Source organism: Ptychodera flava, unplaced genomic scaffold (assembly GCF_041260155.1).
Source record: "Ptychodera flava strain L36383 unplaced genomic scaffold, AS_Pfla_20210202 Scaffold_36__1_contigs__length_1797346_pilon, whole genome shotgun sequence".
NCBI classification, from domain to species: domain Eukaryota; kingdom Metazoa; phylum Hemichordata; class Enteropneusta; family Ptychoderidae; genus Ptychodera; species Ptychodera flava.
In genome coordinates, this window is record NW_027248358.1 from 915,633 (window position 1) to 940,853 (window position 25,221).

At 39.0% G+C, this 25,221-nt stretch overlaps 2 protein-coding genes across 2 annotated transcripts in view; both read right to left on the minus strand.

Annotated features, from left to right (window-relative positions):
• The window catches only part of LOC139127769 (26S proteasome non-ATPase regulatory subunit 10-like), a 534,262-nt gene that overhangs the window by 114,582 nt on the left and 394,459 nt on the right, over positions 1 to 25,221 (minus strand). The gene's annotated exons all lie outside the window — the stretch shown is intronic.
• The window catches only part of LOC139127764 (uncharacterized), a 67,804-nt gene that overhangs the window by 34,502 nt on the left and 8,081 nt on the right, over positions 1 to 25,221 (minus strand). The window lies entirely within an intron of this gene.

A 25,221-nucleotide genomic window follows, 5' to 3' on the forward strand; every position in this document is an offset into this window, starting at 1 on the left:
AGTTTGGGATTAAAAAATGGGTTGTTTGGGTGGAGAAACTGCACGCCGCAACCGAGGTACTGCCAGCGGTTTGGCACAGCCTGCCACGCAGAGTTAGCTTTCACCCAACAATGTACATAATGTACGTGTCAGTCGCCAAAGTACATTGCTCAATTTCGCGATCACCTCGACAATAACGTGACGGTCTACTGAAGTTAAATATCCCTTCATTTTACTCTGTTTTCACATTTCTATGCCCAAAGACTTGGGGCAAGTCTACATATGCATATGGAGGAACAAACGAGATGAAAAAGATCCGCCTTGTCGTCGTCAGCTGGTATTGGTAGGCATATGAAATGGCCATTCTAAAATTAGCCCTGCGTACTGTGCTGTGTGTTCGGGCGTTACACGGCCCCCAAAACCCATCAAGTCAAGATTACAGCGTAATATTAACTGGTAATTCAACTCTTGCCATGCCATGCCGTGTAACGACCGAAACACACAGCACGGTACGCAGGGCTATTCTAAAATGTGCTCTGTAGCAGCAAAGAATGGTGTATCTAAGAGCAGGATTGGCCGTCAAGATCTCCATGAAAAACTAACCGTCAAAATGTAACTGAGCAAACAGGATCGGTAATAGGGAATCCCGAAACTGCAATATTTTGCTTTCGACTGTTACTTCGTGTGGTTTATTTTTTTACACGCGGATGCTTACAGCGGCCTAGATAGCAGTTAGCAGTGTGGTCTGATCGCAGGTCAACCTGCCAACTCTGAGGTTAACAGTAGCCAACCATAAACCTCAGACCAGAGGTTTTTCTATACGGTGTACGCAAACGGTATGGAAGTTGTCTATGGTCGACCTTTTTTAGACATCTTTCAGTAAGTCGAATAACATTATCAACTGCTTGTTTGCAAAAGATACAAATAATGTCCCTTTAAACCGGCATCTTGCGACTAAAATCGCCTGAAAATATTGCTTTCAAAATCAAATTTTACTCTCTGAAACTTAAAAATTACTGCCGTTTCCGCTTTCAGCATCGGTGGCTGTGTTATCCGCCATCTTGTAATCACAGCAATCACGCCCTGGAGCATGATTGCTGTAATTGTCAATCAAGATTGTTAACTATTGGGCGTATACAAACATACGATCACAATTATGACTGGCAAATCACGATCGATGATGATTGTATTAATCGAACGCTCCCAGCTCTAATTTCACACAACGATGCGCCCTCAACGGGCTTCTATGCTTGAACAGGCTCATTAGGCAAGCCAGGCTGGTGACGCTTTGTAAAAACTTGCTCCACTTGCATGACTTGCCTGAGCTGAGCTGCGCTTTTTTCCACGAAATTGAAAATTCAAACATCAGAGGAACTCTTTTCGATTCTGCAACCTGTTCCCCTTGTGAGCTGCTAACGAGTTATTTGGTCTGGGCGATAACCCCGTTGGTGATCGGCAGAACAAATAACTAATGAAGGTGATTAGGAAGACCAATTATGTATGGTGGCGCTCTAGGTAGCAGCCTCACGTTGTTCAGCGCTCCGCAAGTTTTATGGTATTTTATGGTATTTTAGCAGCCGTGAGCCTTTTTAGCCATCAAAAACCTTTTTATCGTGTGTAACAGCGATGCAGGTGACCGTTTGGACTTCTGGATTGGCGTTATTGGTGTGTTTTGTTGAGTTCTTGTCGAATTTCTCATCTGGTAGCCCAGCCATCGATCAAGCCATGAAAATACAATATGGCCGTCATGAACTTCTCGCACTACGAAGATCTACTCCAGGTACGCTTACGCCTACCTTAGATGAAATCCCTCCACAGGATTTTGCCACTGGAAGTTGGCGGTCAAAAAGATGGAAAAGACCCGGCGGTAAGAGAGGTGGCTATGTGAATTATCGTCCTTCGTCGCGGAAAATTCCTACAGTTATCGGCATTTTTTCACGTCATGCCGAGAACAAGTTTGTTTCAACTCCAGCCAGAAGTACTGTGCTAACTTCAGTAAAAAGAGTTTCTTCATATTATTTACGTGACTGTGTAAACTTTACTCTGTGGAATGCAAGATCGATGGATGGTAAAGTTAGTGCTCTATGTGCTTCGATTATTTCCAACACTACGGATATTTTTATGATTAGTGAATCCTGGATTACGGATAAAAATCGTACCCTGGTAGAAGCAAATTTGTCATCTTCCATATCAGGCTTTAATATATTGCAAGCACCGCGTTGTAATCGGAAGGGTGGAGGTATAGCACTGATAACAAGATCTAATCTGGACACTAAGAAGAACAAGTGTACCAAGTTTAAATCTTTTGAAGCCATGGATGTGAATATCTCTACAGGCAGTTCTACTCTTCGTGTCATCATCATTTATCGTCCACCGTATTCAGCGAAACATAAATTCACCGTGAAATTTTTTATCTCGGAATTTGGCACTTTAATGGAAAGCCTGTTACTTGCACCTGGTCGCCTACTGATTGCAGGGGATTTTAATATTCATGTGGATGATGCAAATGACAGTGATGCTTGTCAGTTTGACGATCTCATTCAATCTCTCGGTCTAACTCAACATGTACGTAGGAGTACACACCGGAACGGTCATACTCTAGACCTTGTATTGACCCGAACATCTGAACCATGGCTTGGAAATTTCATAATTGATAACAAAATGCCATCCGATAATTCTGCTGTCCATTTCACGTCCATGATCAATCGTCCCCTTCCAACAAGAACCGCGCAAACATCAAGAGCATTAATTTAATGAATTTTTAACACTCCATTTCAAGTACACTTAATCATCCGGAGTCGATTGATGAAATAAATGAGCTGACAGAAGTTTACAATGCTACATTGAAAAGTTTGATGGATTTGCATCCTCCTGCCAAACAGAGAACTATTGTGCAGAAACCTCGTGCCGAATGGTTTACAGAAGACCTACTGGCTAAGCGTAAGGCTCTGTGATCACTTGAACAAAAGTGGCGTTCTTCTCAGCTTGAAATTGACAGACAGATTTTTATCACTGCTCGTGTTGAGTCAGAAAGTTGGATTTTGAGAGAGCGTCTTTTCATCGAAGTAAAATTGGAAACGCAAATACCAAGGAACTGTTCCGAGTTGTTGATGACATTTCCGGCTCAAAGAAATCTGCTTCTGACATTCTCCCAAATAATCATGAACTATATCAACTACCAGCTGCCTTTGCAACGTTTTTAGAACAGAAAATAGTAGACATTCGCAAAAAACTTCAAAATGCTAGTCCTCTTAGTATTGAACCATTCTTATATCAGAACTCGCTCTCCATTCTTGAACCTTTATGTATTGATGATGTAAGTTCTATTGTTAGTAAGATGCCTTCTAAATCGTGTCAACTAGATCCAATGCCCACACAGCTGGTTAAAGCATGTGTAAATGAACTAGCCCCATTACTGCTCCGTATTGTAAATTCTTCTTTTTCGTCTGGTGTTTTTCCAACTGATTGCAAAACAGCCATTGTTCGTCCACTCATTAAGAAAGTGGACTTGATTGTAATACAATGAAAAACTATCGTCCTGTATCAAATTGTAGTTTTCTGGACAAGTTTTTGGAGAAGTGTGCCTTTTTTCGTTTAAATCGCTATCTGTCCGAAAATTCTCTGTACGGTCGTTTTCAGTCTGCTTATCGCGAGGGGCACGGCACTGAAACTGCACTTATACGCATGTTGAACGATCTCATGCTCGCTCTCGATAAACACCATCATGTCGTCCTGGTTCTTTTGGATTTGTCAGCGGCATTTGACACAATTGATCATACATTCTACTGGGTAGGTTACGCTCTCGTTTTGGTATTCAAGGGGTTGCTTTAAAATGGTTTGAATCCTTTCTGAAAGGTAGAACACAACAGGTCTCTGTCAAGTCGATGTTATCTAACAAATGCATTTTAAAGTATGGTGTACCTCAGGGTTCAGTATTGGGTCCTGTCTTGTTTGCTTTGTACATGACTCCGATTGAGGATATCATCACACGTCATGGCTTAAATTCTGTTATATATGCAGATGATTCTGGATTGTACATTGCTTGTGACATCCTTACCAGCTCCACTATTGTTCAGCGTATAGAAGCATGCGTCGATGAAATTCGTAATTGGATGATGTCCAATAAGTTGGCACTTAATGACGGGAAGACAGAGGTTGTCTGGTTTACACCCCGAAATTGTACGGTTGGTTCACAATTTGGTTCTATGAATGTACGAATAGGTGAGGCCACGATTTCGCCATCCACTGTTGTACGTGACCTCGGTGTAATGCTTGACTCGTTCGGTCTCATGGACGAGCATATTCGCTATGTTTGTAGGGTGGCATCTCATTCACTTTGGCGGATAAGTAAAATTAGAAAATTGTTAGACCAGCCCAGTGCTGAAAAATTGGTTCACGCTTTTGTCACATCGAAGTTAGATTATTGTAACAGTCTACTTTTGGCCTACCTGCATATAAATTGAGCAAGCTTCAACACATTCAGAACTCTGCTGCTCGTTTGGTAACTGGACGGAAGATGGGCCATCACATTGATATGACATCTATACTCAAGGAGTTACATTGGCTCCAGTAGAGGAACGAATCCGTTTTAAAATTCTTTGTTTGGTTTTCAAAATTGTCCATCAAGATGAATTCGTTCCAAATTACTTATCAGAACTAGTAACAATTGATATCCCAGTACATAATACCAGAAGGAGTGTCGGTGTAAGATTGAATCCCTTTTCTGTCAAAGATCACGGGAAACAACTTTCTAGAACATATGGTGACAGAGCTTTTAGCGTGTATGCCCCTAAACTGTGGAATAGTTTGCCACCCGAACTTCGGATGATAAAGAAATTCGCTCTTTTTAAGAAGTCTCTTAAAACCATTATTTTTCGTCAATGCTACTGTTGACTTGGATATGATTTTCACCTGCATGTTTTATAGTTTATTTATTTTTATCAGTTTTAGTGAAATTTTTTAAACTACTTTCTTTGCTGTTTTTAGGTAGGATCCTTTAGTCTAGATTTTAGCTTGCTTGATTTTATCGATTGTTTTTAATTACACTCTTTCCTCTGTGAGTTATTTTGTATTTTCTGTGTTTATTTTAGTTCTTCCTGTAATTTTCTGTAATGTACAGACCACTGAGACAAGGTGTGTAGTGGTCTTTAAACAATAAATTATTATATTATTATTATTATTATATTATTAACATATATGGACTGTTTTCTTTGAAATACTACATTGAGATAGCGAGGGTAAAGTAATAGGTACACATGCGACACAGGTAAGGCTTGTATACGAAGAAAAAGTTGAATATGTCAATACCTGATATTAATTGATCATATTCATAACTTCTAGACGAATAATGCCAGCAATATCCTATGGTATCACCCATGCAAACCGTGACCAATGCAGCGTGCATGCTGCGTTGCTTGGATAGTCGATCGAAAGATACATATTCTTTTCACTAGATCTGAGGATATGTATGTATACGAAGAATACGTATTCTTTACACAAGTACCGAGGATCGGTCTTTGGCCTAACATGTCGATCCCGGGCATTCTATCGATTATCCAAGCAAACATGACAGCCCTGCACCCACACAGAACGTGATGGGGTGTAAACCTTCGATCTGGCATGAAACGACGTTCTACACCCCGTTTGTTAGTTATGCGTAGTTTACTTTTAACTACTTTACTGGAAGATACGCTTTGCACCTTTTGATCGTCTAGCAGACGATCGGCTTTTTCCAATTATACGGTTTCCACCCGACAACGCCACTGTCGTCGACCACTGTCAACCCTAGTCGCATATTTACGACAACCCTTAACTGTAGGGTGACATAATCTTTGTTTAGAAATTTGAAAGTAGGCCTATCTGTTAGGGCAAGGCAATGGCAGTTCATTGTGTAAGAGGACGCGGTAGGGTTAACACACAGGCTCACCTTCCAGTAAATGCGACTTTTTGGCCTTTATTTTTATCGTTCGCAAAATGTCACATATACTTACAAGTCACCATCGTAAGTATCTTTGCAATCAATAGATGCACTTACAATCAATAACTGATAATATATGAGGAGGATTGTTTAGAATTTTCGTGCGTTGATGGCGAAAATCTAGGCCAGAAATGGCCGTTCGCGGTTTTCAACGCGCTGTCAATCAACACTTGATGTGCCGCTCAGTCATACTGTCATTGTACATAGCAATGAACACGTACATCGCCTTCTCATGTACTGTGCAAATACATGGTGGATAATAAAGATGGTCATACAAGCTATCTTGCAACTTGCCATTTTATAAAAAACACCAATAAACATATTTCTGTAAGACAAATAACTAACCAAATGCATACAAATTTCACGGTTCTGGAGTTCAACCATCTGCTAGGACATGTACGTACCTTCGCTGTCGATACGATCACGAACATTCTTGCTGTGTTACGAAATTTTACATACAGTCACAGTCCTTCCGGTCCACTCACGAGAAGAGACTGTGATACGGGCAAAGTCCCTCCGTGCCGAGGGACTAAGATAATGTAACAGGGTCGTTTGGTATGCAGTCCTGAGAAAGACTGTTTTTGCTGATCCAGCGATGTTCGACGTACGGTATCCAAGGCAAGTTCGGATCACGGTTACTCTACCCCACGTTCGGATATAAAAGATTGGATGAAGGAAGTCACGCACACTGGCATTAAGTTAACAGCGCGTCTTGTGACGAAAACATCATCGGCAGGCATTAAGAGCTATTTTCGTGAAAGGTATATCTGATCACGCCATGGGGGAATTTACTATCTGGCATGTTCCAGAACTTTCTGTGCAGCCTAAGTCGAACCGATTAGTGCTTGCCACCGGATTCTTTCTGTTTACGTCTCCTAGCCAACTCCGGTGGTTTGTAGTTTTTTGGTATTACGAAATCGAATGCCACCCTGGAAAGAATGTGTTTCCTGTTACCCGACCTACTCTAGTTCAAATTCTCTAACTCTGAGTTGATTGAAACAAAGCCCGAGAATCCGAAAAAAGTGCTAAAAGTCGCGTAAATTAGGAAAAATTCGGTAATTTCCCTCATTGCAAGGCGAAAATTACTGCACTCGCTTTTGGCCACGTCAAGAAGCTGAATCGGGATCAGGTCTAGGTCCCTCAGCAATAGGGTAGGTAGGTCTGGAAATTTTTTCTAGTTTTTTAAAATCAGGATTTGAGAAAAGTAAGATAGTTTCAAAGATATCAGTGATTTGGAGCTTATCACATATATTTCGGGATTTTTTGACAGTGAGGGTCATCAAAAGGTCCACCTGCCACCGTGACAACCTTAGCTTTTGACGGCCCGCGTAGACGAAGACAACAAAAAATCAACTAAATATAGTACATTAAGAACCAAAGCTATCCCTTCAAATAAATTCTGCAAAGTTTTGCAGCATTTGTTCATCCATAACCATCCCGAAACAATATAAAATCTTTGAACGGAGAAGTTAATCAGTCCAAGCACGTAAATTACGTCAATGCTCTACCGATCGGTAAACAGCGACGCATCGCTCCTTGTCTCTACATGGATTTTAATAGGTCGGGAATCCGAGAGGACAGAATTCGACCTGCAACATACAGCAGTGGGCTAGGTTTAGGAGTAATAGCTTTCAAGTGGCTTTGCGAAATGATCCAGACCTCGTAGTTGTGACCGCAGCAACCATTCATTTTGAAGGACTTCAAAATTATCAGAACAAAAGCTTGTCGGCAACGAGCCATTAATCGTCAAAACAATGAAGACGAAGTTTACGTTCGAAAATCTTTCATATTTTCCTCTATTTACGTCTAATTATTAAAGATCGGTGCATACAAATTTTATGTAGATTGAGTATCATTTGTGCTGAATTTGTAAAATCACGTCCCTACACAAAATCTAGCATCTTTGTCGTGAGGCACTACATGCACTTTGTGTAATAGAGCGAAGTCCGATATCTGTTCTCAGCGGTGGTTCGCTGTCACGTTAGGGTTTACGTCACAGAGCACAGGTCTGAAGTCTGGTACGTAGTAGGCCTAATTACATGCAGCTCCATGGCCTAAGTGAGATAATACAGTCCCTCTCCACACACTCTCCAATTGCGCTTCGGTTTCTGTGCGAGATGTCAGAGCAAAAATATAAACCCGGCAAATACTAGCAATATGTCAGCAGGATTACCAGAGGTGACAAACGCCTGCGATAAATTGTGTAACTCACGTTCGAGCAAATTAAGGTAAGGGCGACGAATTCGGACGCGCACACGCTTTAGAACGTTTCTGCGCAGATTTAACTCCAGCCTGTCGCTAATGGGTTACTTTGTAGCGCATGTATTTAACATCACCTGTCATTGTTTAAATTGCGCTTTTACCTAATTTTTTTGACCCAGTCTCTTAGAATACATGTGACTTATAACCTTGTCATATTTTGACCCCCTAGGAAGCTGGTTTTTATTCAATATGAGCGAAAAATTAACATTTCTCTCCCATTTACATGGCGCATATTACCCATTCACCTGGAGATATTGTAAAAAGTAGCGTGGTGACACCCTTTTATTAAAAGTGTAAACTAAATGGTATTATGTCAGGATTTTATTCGCCAAGTTTGGTCAAAATGACACCATTCAAAGCGACAGGAAGAAAGTTCGAAAATTATGTAGTGCTATAATTTCGATATCGTCATTTTGTAATCGATACTTATGTAAAAAGTTCTTTACAAACATCATGAAAACTATATATTCGATAGATATGGATCTTAAGTCTTCGTATTTATTAAAATTAATTCATTTGCTAAGCTTTTTATAATTGCTTTCTTTAGTTTAAGTGAATTATATCATTTTTATTTATTTCTAACGACGCCATTTAAAAGTCCTTTCCATGGAAACGAGCGTGGTGACCCCCTTTTTTTAATTTTATTTTTGCACTTGCACAACTTCCAAGAATATTTGTGCAAAGTTTCGAGAAAATGACACCACAACTTAATTTTGACGTAATTCGTAGTACTTCACCTTAACCATTAATTAATTAATCCAGTGTGTGCCTTGGAGGAGAACACACTGATGAGAGAACCTGGGATTGAAAATTGCGTCTTGAATCATGTCCACGAATGTTCCAATCAACGATGCCAATTTGATGCTGGGAGAGTGTAACGCATCTCCCACAAGCACATGTGCTTTTTCAGCTGTGTATGCATCCCAGAGTTCATTGACCCGTTACTAACGCGGTACTCTTGGTATATCACATGCAATACGTATACATGATATCAAAGTGTGTCAAGAATTTGTTTGATCAATGTATAATCAATAATAAATCAATATTCCCAAACAAAGAGAACTTATGATTTCAAGAATTTAGCTAACCCCTGACCTGATGGGATTCTTTCCACATTCTTGATTAGGCGCTGTTCGGGAATGTAAATGATTAAACGAGTACAAAAATAATTAAAGCTGCAAGCAGCGTTGGCGGGCCCAAGCGGTTGCCATGGTTGAAAGTACTTGCACTGATGATACAATGTGCAAATTTTGAGTTTCCATGTGTCTCTAGTGTAGACAAATCTTTAGACTAGTTGTTAACACATGTGAAAAACATTTAAAAGCTCACGCTTCTCAATTCTCATTTAAAATGATTTTGAAAAGTATGCTTGACAGAGAGAGGCGAACAAGAATTTTAAGTACAATTGATGTATACCATCATAGCTCATTCTGGAAATTACCATGTGTCCTATGTGTTGATAAATCCTTAAACTAGTTGTTATACATGAAAATTTCGTGTCAAAGATCGTTTTCCCCATTTCCCATTTACATGACTTTGAAAAATGTGTGTCATAGACAAAGGGGATATAGCATTACCACTGATTGTAAGCCATACAGACTGATGTGATGACAAGAAAAATAAAGTTTTGTTCTTATCCTTGCGCGTGTCGATTCATATCTGCTGCGTCCACCTATTTTCTGCTCATGAGGAAATAAATGAAAAAAACTGCAAAAAATACATCACGATAGTGCATGTATAAAACAGAACCGTAAACTAAATAATTGACACTAACATTCCATTCAGAACTGTACACGTATTTCACTCTTATATTACTCTGTGAAAATTTTGCAAATGCTGCACTTGAAGTCAACTGTTGCTGTACAAAAATAATAAAGCAACACTGCTGTACATTTATCTCTGCGTGCATTCGTATGTTGTTGTCATTTTTTTTTTCCCGCGTTGTTGATTGAAGAATGAAAAATGAAACCTGCGTAAGTCTCATGGTTTCGCCGCCATATTGGATTTTGTGAAAAATCGTAATTTAATCTTTAAAAATCTTCTCCTCCAGAACAATACACTGATTGAACTAAAATTTTACACTTACACTTACACTGCGTAACCACTTAATTTTTGAAATATGTCTAGGATAAGAAAGAAACGTTTTATTTTTCTTGGCGTACTAGTTGTTTTGATGACCTGTACACTATGAATTTCAAACTGTTGGGTAGAACAAAAAGGTGTTCTTCAAAACCTGAAAAGTCCAAATATTAAACTGCAAAAGTTACTGGCAATAACAAAGTATGGAGTTGTCACTCAGGAAACAAATGCTAAACATCGTGGTAAAAGTTAAAACTACTGTCTGTTTAATAAGATTACAATTTTCTACGGTAAGAAGAGTGGGTCGCTGAACAAATCATAACAGCCTTGAGTACGATTCCTTCTTTTAAGTGTCAAATAATACTTGTCCTGAGCACTGTTTATGTTGAGTGAAATGCTCCCTTAGCTGTAACTTTAAAGGCTAGTTATACTTGTCAAAAGTTAGGCGTATGCGATGCAGCTATATGTAATAGTTACAAACCTGTAATCGCTTTCAATGCAGTACTGTTCATATCGCGCTATAGACAACGGCACGAAACCTGCTTCAGCATGCCAGTTTTTCAAACGAATTAGGGGCCGTCGATAATAAAAGCAGACGCACAAGAAACGTAATTCCTTCGTTTTACTTGAAACCCCCTCCCTCCCCTCAAAACGAAAGTTCTTATGCGAAATCAGCTTCATATTATGATGCTGTTTCTGATGAAACATGAAACATATGAAACATGAAACATGGGCGTGCGGCGATCCGCACGCCCATGAAAAAACACCGGAAGTTCACATTAATTACTAAACCTTCACTTTACGCGTTTCACTTTTTAAGACACAGAACATTTTAATGTATTTCGCATGAAGGAAAATGTTTCATGTATATGTTTCACGTTGAAAAAACTTACAAGTTTTATTTCACATTTATGTCTTTTCGTTGTCTTTTTGTCTCCGTATTTTGTTGTCATTCTGTTCTTGAATATAGTATGCAAGGTAGTATTGCGTTCTCGCTGCAAAGTCGCACTCCGAAAACAATAGACGAAAATCCTTATGCGATTTTGACGCACGCAAAACGAAATGAGCTTAATACCCCCTCCCCACCTAAACGAAAGAATAACGTTTGTCGTGCGTCAGCTTTTATTATCGACGGCCATAGCAGCTCAAAAGTAAAATAGTCTCAGACTAGAGAAATGTGTGCATTTTAGACTTTCAATACATTTGCTTTACGCTTGAATTTAGCATGGAGCTTTGGTAGCTCCATGAATTTAGCAAGCGATGCTCGGACAGCGCACAGGGTCAGGGATCATCACCAAAAACGTCAGTGCGTAAGTTCACGGCCAGCTTGAATCATGCCAGGGATCGCGGAAATCACGGATCATAAATCCAAATGTTCATGTCTATTATGTAAAGAGAACCCTAAAATATAAAGCACATAATGATTTGATATGGAGGAACATCTTTTTGTTTCAATGACGGTCAAGTTAAATGCTCAAATATCGCGACAAGACTTGCTCATTTGCACAATATTTAATGCGGAGGTACATCGACTGTACTCGGCGGACGAGCGAGCGCCTTCTCTGAAAATCTGTTTACAATATCACGTCAGAATACACTGAAAATTTTTGCGAAATTTCACACAAGTTCCTAATGTCAGTAAAGATATTTTCTTGTTTGCAGCAATACATCACCAACATTTTCACCGTTCAGTAGTGCCTTACTCGCTCTACGTTGAAAAAAGCCGTATGCTTTTGACCATGCCGTTCCTAACTTTACAAATTCCAGTCGACTTTCCTACTCTCATCATAATCTTTCTTTCCATGTCATATCTTTACTTGCGCTTAGAACCTGCGTTAGGGGTGGTTTCTCTCCAATATTGGTGGAGCTGTTTAAGTCAAAATCGAAAGTTTGCCGTTTTTGCTTACTTTCACCGTCACTACGATCCTTCAGTGTTGACGATGACATGGCTGTCACTGCAAGGAGTAATCTGTAGGCACATTGTACGAAGTTGTCCAACCCAAAACTTAGTAACATTGTAGTCAAATAGTCATGGTAAACATATGGGTACTTTTGGATTGTGAGCTATTTCGTCACAATTTTATTCATGACTGTATGTGTTACAAATTCTATCTTCTGACGCATAAGGTCAGGGATGCACAGAGATAAAGAATGATTACGTCTCAAGTTGAATGCAGGACAGCGCGTGGACAGACAAAGTGATGACGTCATACTGCAATTTTCGAATCGCAAGTTTGGCTAATTTTTGCCTAAATTGTCTCGGCAAACACTTACTTTTTTCTCGCATTTGCGATTTTGCGAGCAGGCAGCAGAAACACTGCCTGCGTCATTGCGAACACAGGAAGGGCAACGCGCCTTATTTTCAAGCAGGCGATTTATGTTTGTTTTTCAGATTTCGTCCATTGAAAATCCTACCCGCACGCGAACGGCAAACAAAGAATTAATTGTGTGGCACCTAATGTAGAGTGTTTGGATAAAACACATAAGGAAAGTGCTAAATTAGTCATGGAGTTGATCGTTGAGACTAAATAGTGACAGTAGTAGTACTTGGAGCAAACGTTTCTAGCATTTTTGATTCTGAACTTGGTCTCACTCAAGTCCACACACCAATTCGTAAATATTCAAAACCTTGGAATTGAGGAAGTGCATGTTTACTGAGTGTTCCCATTGTAATAAGCTGTGCAATCAAACATTCTGAACAGCTACACTAACAACTGATATTGTCGCACCTATTTAGACCTAGAACAATGGCAAGAGCGTCCAGGTCTGATTAACCATTTTACCTGCAGGCTGTGAGTGACGATTTTTCAAATCGCCGGCATTGAGTCGATAGCCTGTGATTTCAGCAACAATGACGCAATACAGTTTTCTACAATTATTTACCTCTCACTTTCCGGTTTCAAAATGTTTATGACAAACAGCCTATAATGTTTATCCAATAAAACACCCTTACTTCATAATATTGACATTTTAGTTTCAATTAGGGACTTAACGTCTATCTCATCGTCACCACGACTGTGCTCCAGCGAGTTGTTGTCATAGGTATTGTAATGATATATTAATCATCACATGACAAACATCAATAACTGAAAAATGAGCTCGCGACAATTATTTTCGCTGTAGTATGGACCAGATTTTACAGCGCGATGACAGACTTTACTCTCTGATATGAACGTAAAACACATAATCGATGCATATAGCTTGTTATAAGTTATTATCAATGCTTCTGACCAACGCCTTTTTTCACACTGCGTAGGGGCTGGGATTGTGCATAGAAATGCCAGATCAAGTTGACAGAAGCCAATGCAGTGCAGTCTAACCTGCGCGCCTTATCTCTGTTAAAAAAATACGGCTGCACTCAGACACCTTCACATAAAATTGCCCAAATAGCTTCATTCATGATCCCTGTATTTACCCGCGATTTGACAGAATTTATATCGTCTAATATCGAAGCTGGAGTCAGTCCTTGGAAGTCGGGTTTGACCAGAACTGTGAGGTGGTGAAATCTCCGATATATATCGGACATTAACCCGCGATTTGACAAAATCTAGCTAGTGTCGTCTAGTATCGAAGCTAGAGTCAGTACTTTGAAGTCGGGTTTGGCAAAACCTGTAATGTGGTGAAATCTTCGATATATACCAGACATATACCCGCGATTTGACAGAATTTATATCGTCTAGTATCGAAGCTAAAGTCAGAGCTGTAAAGTTAGTCCTTGGAAGTCGGGTTTGACCAAAACTTGCAAGGTCAGAAGGTGGTGAAATCTCCAATATCGGATATCCCCCAATTTGACAGAATCTATATCGTTCAGTATTAAAGTAAGAGTCAGTCCTTGGAAGTCGGGCTTGACCAGATCTGTAAGGTGGTGTAATTTCCGATATATATCGGATATTTACCGCGATTTGACAGAACCTTGTATTGTCTGATTTCGATATTAGACTCCCCAAATCGCTGATAACTATATACAGTATCTGGTAAATATCGGTGATTTCACTGACCTTGCGTGCCGAGGAACAGGGCAAGTCATTCTAGTATTGTCTACTATCGATATTAGAGTCCAAAAAAATTGCCGATAAACATCGAGTAAATATCGGCGATTTTACAGATCTGGCGTACCGAAGCACAGGACAAGTCATTCTACTATCGTCTAGTATTGATATTAGAGTCCCAAAATCGCCGATAAATATCGGGCAAATTTCGGCGATTTCACAGACCGGGCATGCAATGGCACAAAGCAATTACATGACATTCGATCAAGCTGCAGAACAAGGTGTTGTTTTAATGGATAAGTATCACCGATTTTTACGACATTAAGAGCTTGGCTTGATGTGTTCTTGTTTACATTTTTTATCAGTTACATGCTCTCAGTTACATAAGACACCAGGGCCACTCCATGCATGTCAGATAGAGAAACAAAACAATCACCACACCTTGCAATGTCATGTATCTTTCTTTTTTTACTCGTGACGAACAAGTGAGCATGCATTCAGACACCTACATATAAAATTACCCGAACAGCTTCATTTATGATCCTTGACACTCACATATTAGCTGTGCGTAGACCCCAGTAATTGTGCCCTGGCGGGACCTTGTCCCGCTCTTATTCAGTCAATCACAGCAGTCGGCCACCCCTTAAAGCTAGGAGCACACTCCTCTAAGTACTTCTGTGGCAGTATACTTGACAACGTCACCTGGCGTACAAAACCTGGCATCAATATAGCCTTACACAAGGGGCCGAGATTAGGGTTCGTGGGACTGCTAGTTTAATTAGACAGCGGGCATTGCAGTCTGTCATGTCGTCTTTGACTTTCAAGTGTACAATATAACATTTACATCGGCACATACATCACTGATCGATCTTCTGACTGACGGGTTTTAAACAACAGCCTTATGACATGGGGCAACTTAACCGACCCAAATGCCTTTCGCAAACTTGAAAGAGCTCGCACTAAGAAAGATATATATAAAATTTCAGTTGAATCTGTGTATTGGTTTTTGAGAAGAAGATTTTTAAAGATTAAATTGAGATTTACACAAAATCCAATATGGCGGCTAAATTACGTGAGTTATTAAAATGCCTTTCGCAAACTTAAAAGGACTACCACTAAGGAAAATAAGTGTAAAATTTTAGTTCAATCGGTGTATTTGTTCTGGAGGAGAAGATTTTGAAAGATTAAATTGCGATTTCACAAAATTCAATATGGCGGCCAAACCACGTGACCGATCAAAACGCCTTTTGCAAACTTGAAAGACATCACACTATAGATAATACACGTACAATTTTAGTTCAATCGGTGTTTTGGTGTTGGAGAAGAATATTATTAAAGATCAAATTGCTATTTTTGCAAAATTAATTATGGCGGCCACACTACGTGACCAATCCACATATCTCATGCAAACTAGAAAGAGATCACTGTTAGGATGACATGCGTAAAATTTCAGCTTAATCGGTGTTTTTGTTCTTCTGGAGAAGATTTTTAAGGATTAAATTACGATTTTTTGCAAAATCCAATATGGCGGCCAAACCACGTGACCGATCCAAACGCCTTTTGCAAACATGAAAGAGATCACACTTCAGATGATATATGTAAAATTTTAGTTCAATCGGTGAATCGGTTCTTGAGAAGAAGATTTTTAAAGAATAAATTGTGATTTCACAAAATCCAATATGGCGGCCAAACCACGTGACCGATCAAAATGATTTTTGCAAACTTGAAAGAGATCACTGTAAGAATGACATGAGTAAAATTTGAGCTCAATCGGTGTTTTGGTTCTGGAGAAGAAGATTTTTAAAGATTAAATGAGTATTTTAGAATATCCAATATGGCGGCCAAGGTCACGTGACCGCATGCGATTTTATTTGCAAATTCTAAAGACCTTAGGTCATGCTTGCTATGCAAAAAATTTCAAATCGACTAGACCCCTACGTCTTCTGGAGAAGCCATCTTTAGGTTTTTGGAAAATCCAATATGGCCGCCAGGTCACGTGACCAATCAAATTTCAAGGGTCAGGTGCACGAGTACTAATAAGCTCCTATTAACCCTGCAAGTTTGAGAAGTTTTCGTTCAGCCGTTCGAGAGATCTAGGTGAGCAAAGAAACGGCAGAAGAAGAAGAAGAGAAGTCAGTAGAACTTGAGCAATAACAATAGGGTCCCAGCCGGTCGGCTTGGGCCCCTAAAAACTGTAGTCTCCTGCATGTATTCGTGTGCAGGGAGCAATTTGCAACACAGCTAAAAGGTCAATTCCTTATCCACGCTAGGAATACAGAGAAAACCTACAAGCTGAAGGATATTTGACATGGCATTCAGTGGTTTCATTAAGAGCCGGCAGCCGGCGAAATTGACCGGTTACTCTCACGATTTCGCCGGCTACTTTTTCGGAAATTTGAACTCTTTCATAGCTAAAATATTGTTTACCTTCTGAAATGATACGGACAAGTTTCACAAGCTGTTTAATCAAACTTTTCAACGGCTTTTATGTGAAACAAAATTTAGAAGACGACCGACTACTACGATCGCCTTGTACTACGATGGAGCACGGTCTTGCGTATACTGGTACTGCCGCAATAAAAATCGGAATTGCAACGGAAGATTCTATTGGCTACCTGAATTGCTGATTCCTATGTAGTGACCTTTATATACGCCAATGAAAACGGGCATACTACACCTGTCGGCCGTCGTTAGCTCGACTCAAAATGGTCAATGAACAAATGAAGATGGAAGCGATCGCAAGGTCAGGCTTCGCTGTACGATCCTCGGTTTTGAAGTGGGCCAAGAAACAAGGGAAGGATTATTACGTGGATTTGAACTGTTTTCGAAGGCAATGACATGATTTTTTTCTCATAAAAAAACTTCCCGATTACAGTTCGAATTTTAGTAAGCCGACGTGCGTTGCACTGCTGTAGGCTTAAATGTGAAGGTATAACCAGCTGGACGTATGATATTAGACTTGGTTCAAGTCGGTGAATTTTTAAAAAATAAAATCATTTATAATAGTTTCTCTTGTGTCTCTCCTATTTCGTACAAACCTATTCGGAATTTGGTAGCCCAGGCCAGGTTTTCCCAGCGATTGAATGCGTTACCTCTGAGTCTGCACAGTATAGTGTGTTAGTTTCTGTGATTCCGGGTGAAACTCCCCTGTATAGCGTTCACCTCACTCATAGCGTCCACTCACGCGCGCGTTTCACATGAAAGCAAAATACAAATCATTGCGTTCACTCCACTCAAAAATTCACAAATCACAGACTTGAACCAAGTCTAGTATGATATGTACTGCTTTTCGGTCTATCGACGCCAATAACAATGTCGCACAGAGTGGTTACAATACGATCAGACCTCTAAATTCACTTCAAAAACGGTCGTCAGGTTAAATCCAAATGTGAGTTTCTGACCGTACAAATTTTCATATCCTATATCAAGGTTCTTACTTTGCATACCCATATAGTCAAATAACCTTGAGGGTCTTTGATTATATTTGCGAAATATGGTAATGATTGTCAGTTTTTCTCATTATTGTTATATAAATTATCCTTTTTACCTCCCCAGTGGTATAAAAGTTCTTCATCTGCAGATTTTCATACCAAAACATCAAGGTTCTTAATTTTAAGCATAGCATTATACATTAATGAAAAGTTTCTCATTTACTGAGCTTAAAATGTTCTGAGTGTTTCATCCAGGATGGCATCAACAAGGGGGATTTTACCCCTTTACCAGAAAATTTCAGGGGCATTTCACCAGTTCATGTGTTCTACTTGTACCTCTAAGGTGTGACTGGCACCATTTCATTGGGGGGAGTGGTCCCCCTTGACAAATAAATTTGGGGTGCCAACATTTCAACAGAGGGGAAATCCCCTATCGCCATGTCCAGATGTAACACAGTATAATATCATGTACATATCAAATTTATATCATTAATAATAATTAATTATTATAGTTTACCTCCTAAAAGCATAGAGGCTCTAAAAACTTCAGTTTTCTTTGTTCAAAATATCGTCAACATTACCACATTTTATGAATTATCATATTTAGGCCTATATTTAGGCCTAATCTCCAAGGAAAATGGCTTTTATGATATGAACACAAATTGCCCTGGAACACTGCTGACAGTTCTCCTGAAAATACTAGAAATTCAAGTGACTGCGAGCTGTAAAAAGTGAATTTTAGCTCATTTTTCAGGGTTTCCAGCCTTCGACCGGGAGGGGGAACACCCCCTCCTGGACCCTCCCCCAACAACGACCGCTTTGTGGTCATGCCAGCTGCAAGCCGCCTACTTTTCCATTCTGGCCCCCTACTTCGACGTACGACGTATTTTGTGAAGGGATCGGGGCTCCTTATCGCGCAATTGTTTACTAGATGGGGCCAACGCACTTACATTGCCAATCCGTTGCCTTTTACAGAAGATTGAGTATAACGCCCTCAGTGTTCGGGGTAGAATATTCAGCAAACGAACGTTTTCAGAGCCACCGGGACAACGAAAGCCAAAATTTTGACGCCAAGCTATCCGCGCAAATGAAGGAAAAAATTAAAGCCTCCGAAATACACATCCAGTACGCGTATAGAGGATTTTGCGTTGCGATGGCGAACATATTTAATTTTCCTATCTACACTCTGTCTGGCCAGAGTTGGATAAACTCAAGTCGGCTCAGACTGAGTGTCCAAAAAGTCAATTTATGCATAGCACGATTAAAACTGATTTGGAATAATTGGATCTTCGTATTTTTTCAAATTTCTCAATCGTGTTAGGTGCAATACAGCGGTATGTTGCAATATTGCAATTAAATCATGAGAACAAACTAGCAGCACAAGAACATCATCGAAATCCCCATAGAGACAAGATGACTTCATGTGTTTTATTACTGTCAAATAGTATTTAGTGTCTTTGAAATGTGGCACTAGATTCCATCAATAAGAAAGCAAATCAATGTTACCCTAATAAACCAGCGCCATAAGAAGGTCTAAGTTGTGCTGCTTGGTGACACACAGACAAGTTTGAAACTGTTTATTACGTATTATACATGCTTTGTCAAACAAATACAAGTTGGCGCAGCTAGTGATTGTTTGTGTCTGATCTTTGTGACGCATACTGAGGTGACTGCAGGCTAGGGTTGATAGCAGTAAGACATATTGGACAATAGCTAGGCCAGTGCAACCGAACAGCAGTTTCAAACATTGTCTACCTTCAGTTCCACCCTGAAAATACTCCCTTAGGCTGCGTTCACAAAAACGGTTAGAGTTGGGGCTGGAGTAATCACCATTGATTTTTTTTCAGATCTTCCCCTCGATACCCGCAAATTTGTCAAGTCCACCTCATTACCCTCAAAACTTTTCAACCCCCCCCCCAAAAAAATGTATCATATAGCCGCATATTTATTTAGGATGCACGGAAAGAAAATAAACATGCATTTGGCAATTCTGTTCGCACATACAACACTACGTGTTATTAGCAGTTTGTAGAGCTATATTCCAAAGGCAAGTTCTTAAATCGATTCATTTTAAAACACATCAGTTGACATTTATGATTTATGAGTTAAAAGCCGACTTGAGTTAGTCTATCTCGATCTGGCAAGGCCAATGGTACCTGCTGAAGGTTATCCAAAATGACGATCATGAAAAAGTGTGCAAATTGTGAATTCCTTGCTACATTTAATGCTACTTCAAAAATCCCTGATAACTTCCAAGTCTCCGGTCTTCCATATGTTGCTCTCTTGCCTGATCTTGTGTACAAGTATGTTTCACTGTCATGAGCGTCACATGACCCGAACTCTTCAGCTACTTCATAGTCAGAGTTATCTCTGTCACTGCCGGTATGCAGTGACAGTGCCACTGCCCGTGGGCAGTAGCAGAGCATTAGCTATATTAACTTTGATAATTTTGACAATAATTGTGTTCAGTTTATACAACTGCATTCTTGTTCTACTTCCTACAATGTGTTGAATAGTCCAGTATTCACCTTGCCACCATAGCCTGTGAATATATACCTGGCATATGTATCATTGACAAATGACTTTCAGTCTGGAATCAAATTCGATTATCACCTAATATTCATATATGCAAGCATTCGTCGACAAACTGAATATTGTGTGTTTCAGCATGCTGTAGGGAGACAGCAAAAACTGTATTAGATATAATGCGTAGAAATATTGAAAAATATCATCAACAGTTGCAGCTTCTGCCCCGATTCCATGCTTATTTGTTTGTTAGTTTTTATTAAAATTCATACAGTTTCGTTTTTGTGACAAAAGTAATGAAATGAGACAAAATGGTTCTAGGTTTTGTTTAAATGTTACTAAAATTGTAACAATTGCATGACATTATAATGTCATCAAATTTTCATTGAATTACCCACCAAATCTTCGAATCTTAAAAAAAGGGAACCCAAAAATATTAAGGTGTCCCCTATAGGCACAGCAAAACTTTCAAGTCCCCCTTTACTACCACAAAAAATTTCGAATCCCCCTGAATTCCTCCAGAACCCTAACTGTTTTTTGTGAACGTAGCCTAAATCATGTAAAAATATGTCGAAGGAACTTTCTTCGAGGAAAATGCACCTATGTATGACAAAGGCAATAACGGATTGGTACAACTGTTGTCTAAAAGCCAGTTACAAGTACACTTGTTTTTACAGATCAGCTTATTGCTTGCACGTATCTGTGTCACCCTCTATGTTCGCTTTTAGCAAATAACATTGGACATCTGTTATACTGAGCAGAAGAATCGGTGCCATTGACTTGATCGACGAAGAAAGTAACTTCAGGAGATGTTAATTATGATCTTGCCATATTAGGTACGGTCGTTGTTACACTCTTCTAAATCCATATACAGTGGATGAAAATGTGGATCGATGTGTTTGTTATTTACTTGATGATGTATGACTGGTATAAAACATATCAATGGTAAATTTCGGAGAGTGTTTAATTTTCACAAATAATCTGTTTCACAAAATATTTCTCCGAAAACATTATTAGTTATCACATATGTTATTCAGTGTCGAGAAGTTACCAGTGTGTTAGTAAAATGCTCACTATCAATCTTACACTGACGTCACGCGGTGTGTTTAACGACTGTACGAGGTTTAAAATTGTCAGTTACGACTTCACTGAGGGTTATCTGTAAAACTTACAATCGATTTAAAGTGTGCTCCTTATTGCACATAGAGTAAGATCAAAGTTGAAAACTGTAACGCTGGTGTCTCATCTAGTGAGACAACTGTCTTTAATTTAACACACTCGATTTTTCGATTTCATTTGATGGAATCTGAGAATATTTTATTAGCCCTTTATATTTTTTTGTTTCAGACATATAATTACACGAATGCTGTCTGATAATGTTGGCATGACACTGTATAACTCATATCGATTGTGAGAACAATTTAAATGTATTTTACCGTTGGTAAAGACAATATTAATGTCACACTGCTGTAATTTCAGTGCAGACGTCCGTCTTATTCCTCCGATATCGACTGAGTAAAACAAACTGTTGTCAAAAAGGACGTTATAACATCAGGAAAGACCACTAAGAATTTAGCACACATCATAGATATTCGAACTTACATATCTGCTTATCTTGGGTTGAACGATAAACTGTTGTGGATTGTATTACGTGTGAGGAAACTCAAGTTCACACTAATTCACTTTCGCATTGATTGTTAGCTACAGTGAAAAATTCCGATCTACATATCTTTATAACAACAACAGTCACATAGAGGTGACGATTTTTTGGGTTCATTGACGTCAGACTTTATTCGACGTTGATGTGTCATGTTGCCATCTTTGTTGCCACCTCGGACTACGAGAGAAATCTTTTCAATCTGATATCACGAAAAAGAAACGTTATATGGTAGTCGGGCGTACAGAAAGAGGACCACCAGCAAAAAAAAAAAAAAAAACATAACAAAACAAACAAATAACGGGATATTAAACGCATCGTGCTACTCGTCGTTTCGCACGCAGCTCTTATTTCTTATACGAACAATGATGCGCCCTCAACGGTCTTCAACGCTTTGCAGCAAGGTTCAATGAGTCAGCGAGGCTAAGGGGCAGTAAATACTTGCCCAACTTGCCTTAGCCGAGCTACGAAATCGAGAATTAAAACATGAAGGAATTGGCTTCGATTCTGCAGCTCGCTCACCGTCCTGATGGACACAATCACGTGGAAAGATGTAACTGTGAATCAATCTGGAAAGGAGTACTCTTAGACTGCCAAATGTCACACAGAAGGCTTGTACATCTGTTCTGAAAACTACGTAGACGTATTCGTGCCATTTTCTTAGGAAAAAATCAAAACAAATGTCGTAATTATAAAATGTAAACTCTCGAAGTTACAATTTTTGTTTAATGAATTACCAAGAACAACATGTTAGTAATATACTGAGGAGAGAATAATTTCCAATGAACACGTACACCATACGCACTCAACGGTAAGTAAAGAGTGTCCTTGGAGGCTGTCAGGTAGGTATGGAGTAAATATCCTTGTTAAGAGCAATTGTAACGGAAACGTTGGTTATTAAATTTAATTATATCGAAAGAAATCGAATACAAACTAGTTTATTGATATCGCTAGATATCCGAAATTGAATCCCAACTTCAAGTCAAACTCAACAAAATCCATGTCTGCACTGCAGGCTGAGAGAGTACATACAATTGATCAATTGAAGACATACTATGCTTGTGCCTCGATATTATTCAATGAAACACAAAGAACAAACAACATCCAACAAATCAGTGCCTTATTTGTTCTGTATTCACAATTTCAAATGCGTAGAAGGTCACATGACGTAAGGTCATTGTACTGAACAGCAAACCAATCGCCATATCATCATTATCATTAATTATTTCACACGCTATTGGAGACCAGATTGAGTCTATTGTGAGGCTTAATGCGGAAAATCAATAAAATCTTAATAGTTTACCCTTGAAATGAACATGAACTTTGACGACAGAAATGCCCAAACAAAATGAAGAGCCATATCTCTGAATGCAATTCAACCACAACGATAATTTCAAGACACCCCTTACTACCAACTCTAATCATGCTCGGAAATCATTGACTTGATTCTTTGTCTTACAGACAATATAAAATGTATACAACCGTGAACAAAACTATCATTATAGGATCATTGCTATATGATTGGAGTGTTACCTTATTTACATCCCGAAGAAAATATTTTCTTATATACACGATCGGAACTAACTTGGGATAATTGGATTTTCGTATTTTTTTAATTTTCTCAAAAGTGTAAGCTACACTCTAGCTTAATGGTGCAACACTGCAAATTACTCATAAAAAACAAGTGTGTAACGTAAACACAGAAGCAGGTGAGATTATATTTGTAGATTAAATTGACTATACTTCACAATCGAATTATGACAAATTAGTTCCAATCGTGTTATAATCAACTTTAATGCAATGCCAGACGAATCGATTTATTTGCATGTGGAAATGCATGAGCTTGTCATTGTAATATTGTCATTATTTAAAAACTCTGACAAAAGATCATGCATGAGAAGCTGTATTACACAAGAAACTTATAATAGGAATAGTGTCGTTGATCTTTATTTTCTGTAAAATTTGAAAAATCATTTTCTTCAAAAAAAGATGGAAAATTTCAACTCTGCGGTTTACTGAGCCCTTTCAATATATATCAGCCCTTGTTACAGTGATGGTGTGGGAACAGTTCTATGGTTGACAACAATAATACACGAACTGTCGCTATTCTAGTGATCTGAACATCTTTTAACTTTTGATGAGTCAAATGATGTCATTATGCACCGGTGCGTGAAGTCTACCCTAGACGTATTCATTCCAAACTAGGAAGAAATGTTAACCGCTTACAAGATATGGCAGCCAAAGTGAGGCGAAGTTGTAATTTCTACAAAATCTTTAGAAGTCAACATCTACTATTGACTTTTGTTGTGAATATCTACCTGATGAAATGCCATTTGTATTCACTTGGCTACAATTAAGATATACTATTTTGTTAACATCGATATCGTTGCTGGCAGCCCATTTCACCATATAATGAATCGAGAAGCATATCTTGCCAATATCTAATTTGGGAATTTCATAAATTCAAAAAACAATGTCACCGTAACGCCTCTGTATCAATCGACACAGGAATAATTTGACGGAGCCTATGCAGCGACTGTATATCCAAAGATTTTAATAAATGGACTAACTGCGGACTCTGAACACAAATATTAACTTATAACAATTCGTACCTCATGAATTACATACATAACGAAGCTAACACTACTCTCAGCCGCCGACCAACTTTATTCACTAGAAACAGAGTCCTACGAAATGATGTATGCACTGATAAAATTAATTTAGATTAGCTTAATTTAGATTTATCTGCGTCAGGATACATATTTTTCTTTTCTTTTGGTCGCAATAACATCAAGTTCACCTAAACTTTATCATTTTATGCCATATAATCCAACGCGAGACACCTCACAAAATTCGATTCCGAAAATATATATAAAGCGTGAATAAATGACAGCTGATCCTTGTCAACAATCAACAAATGGTGTTGGGTCGCTAAAAATGACGCTTTAAGTCAATACATACACTTTAAGCATCGGACAACGGAACAAAGAAGCGCTGCAATTATTCATGCGCCTTGTATTGAAACCAGTAACAAAGTAGGTCACTTAGTGTGACCCTAGCCTGGGACATGTATTCAAAGATCGGTGGCTTCACTGAACCGTTCAGAGTTTTATGTCTACTCTGCCATTTTAAAATAAAATCCTTTAGCAGTCAGTGTTCCCAAGACTCCCTTCTCATAAAAACTACCGAATGAAATATTTGGATTCCAGCTAGTTAAATCTATTTAATTTGCCATGTTCTCATCGGGCTTCTTTCTAAAAAGAGTTTCAAAATACTGCGAACGTAATTTCACAAAAGAAACAAACTTACACTGACAGACAT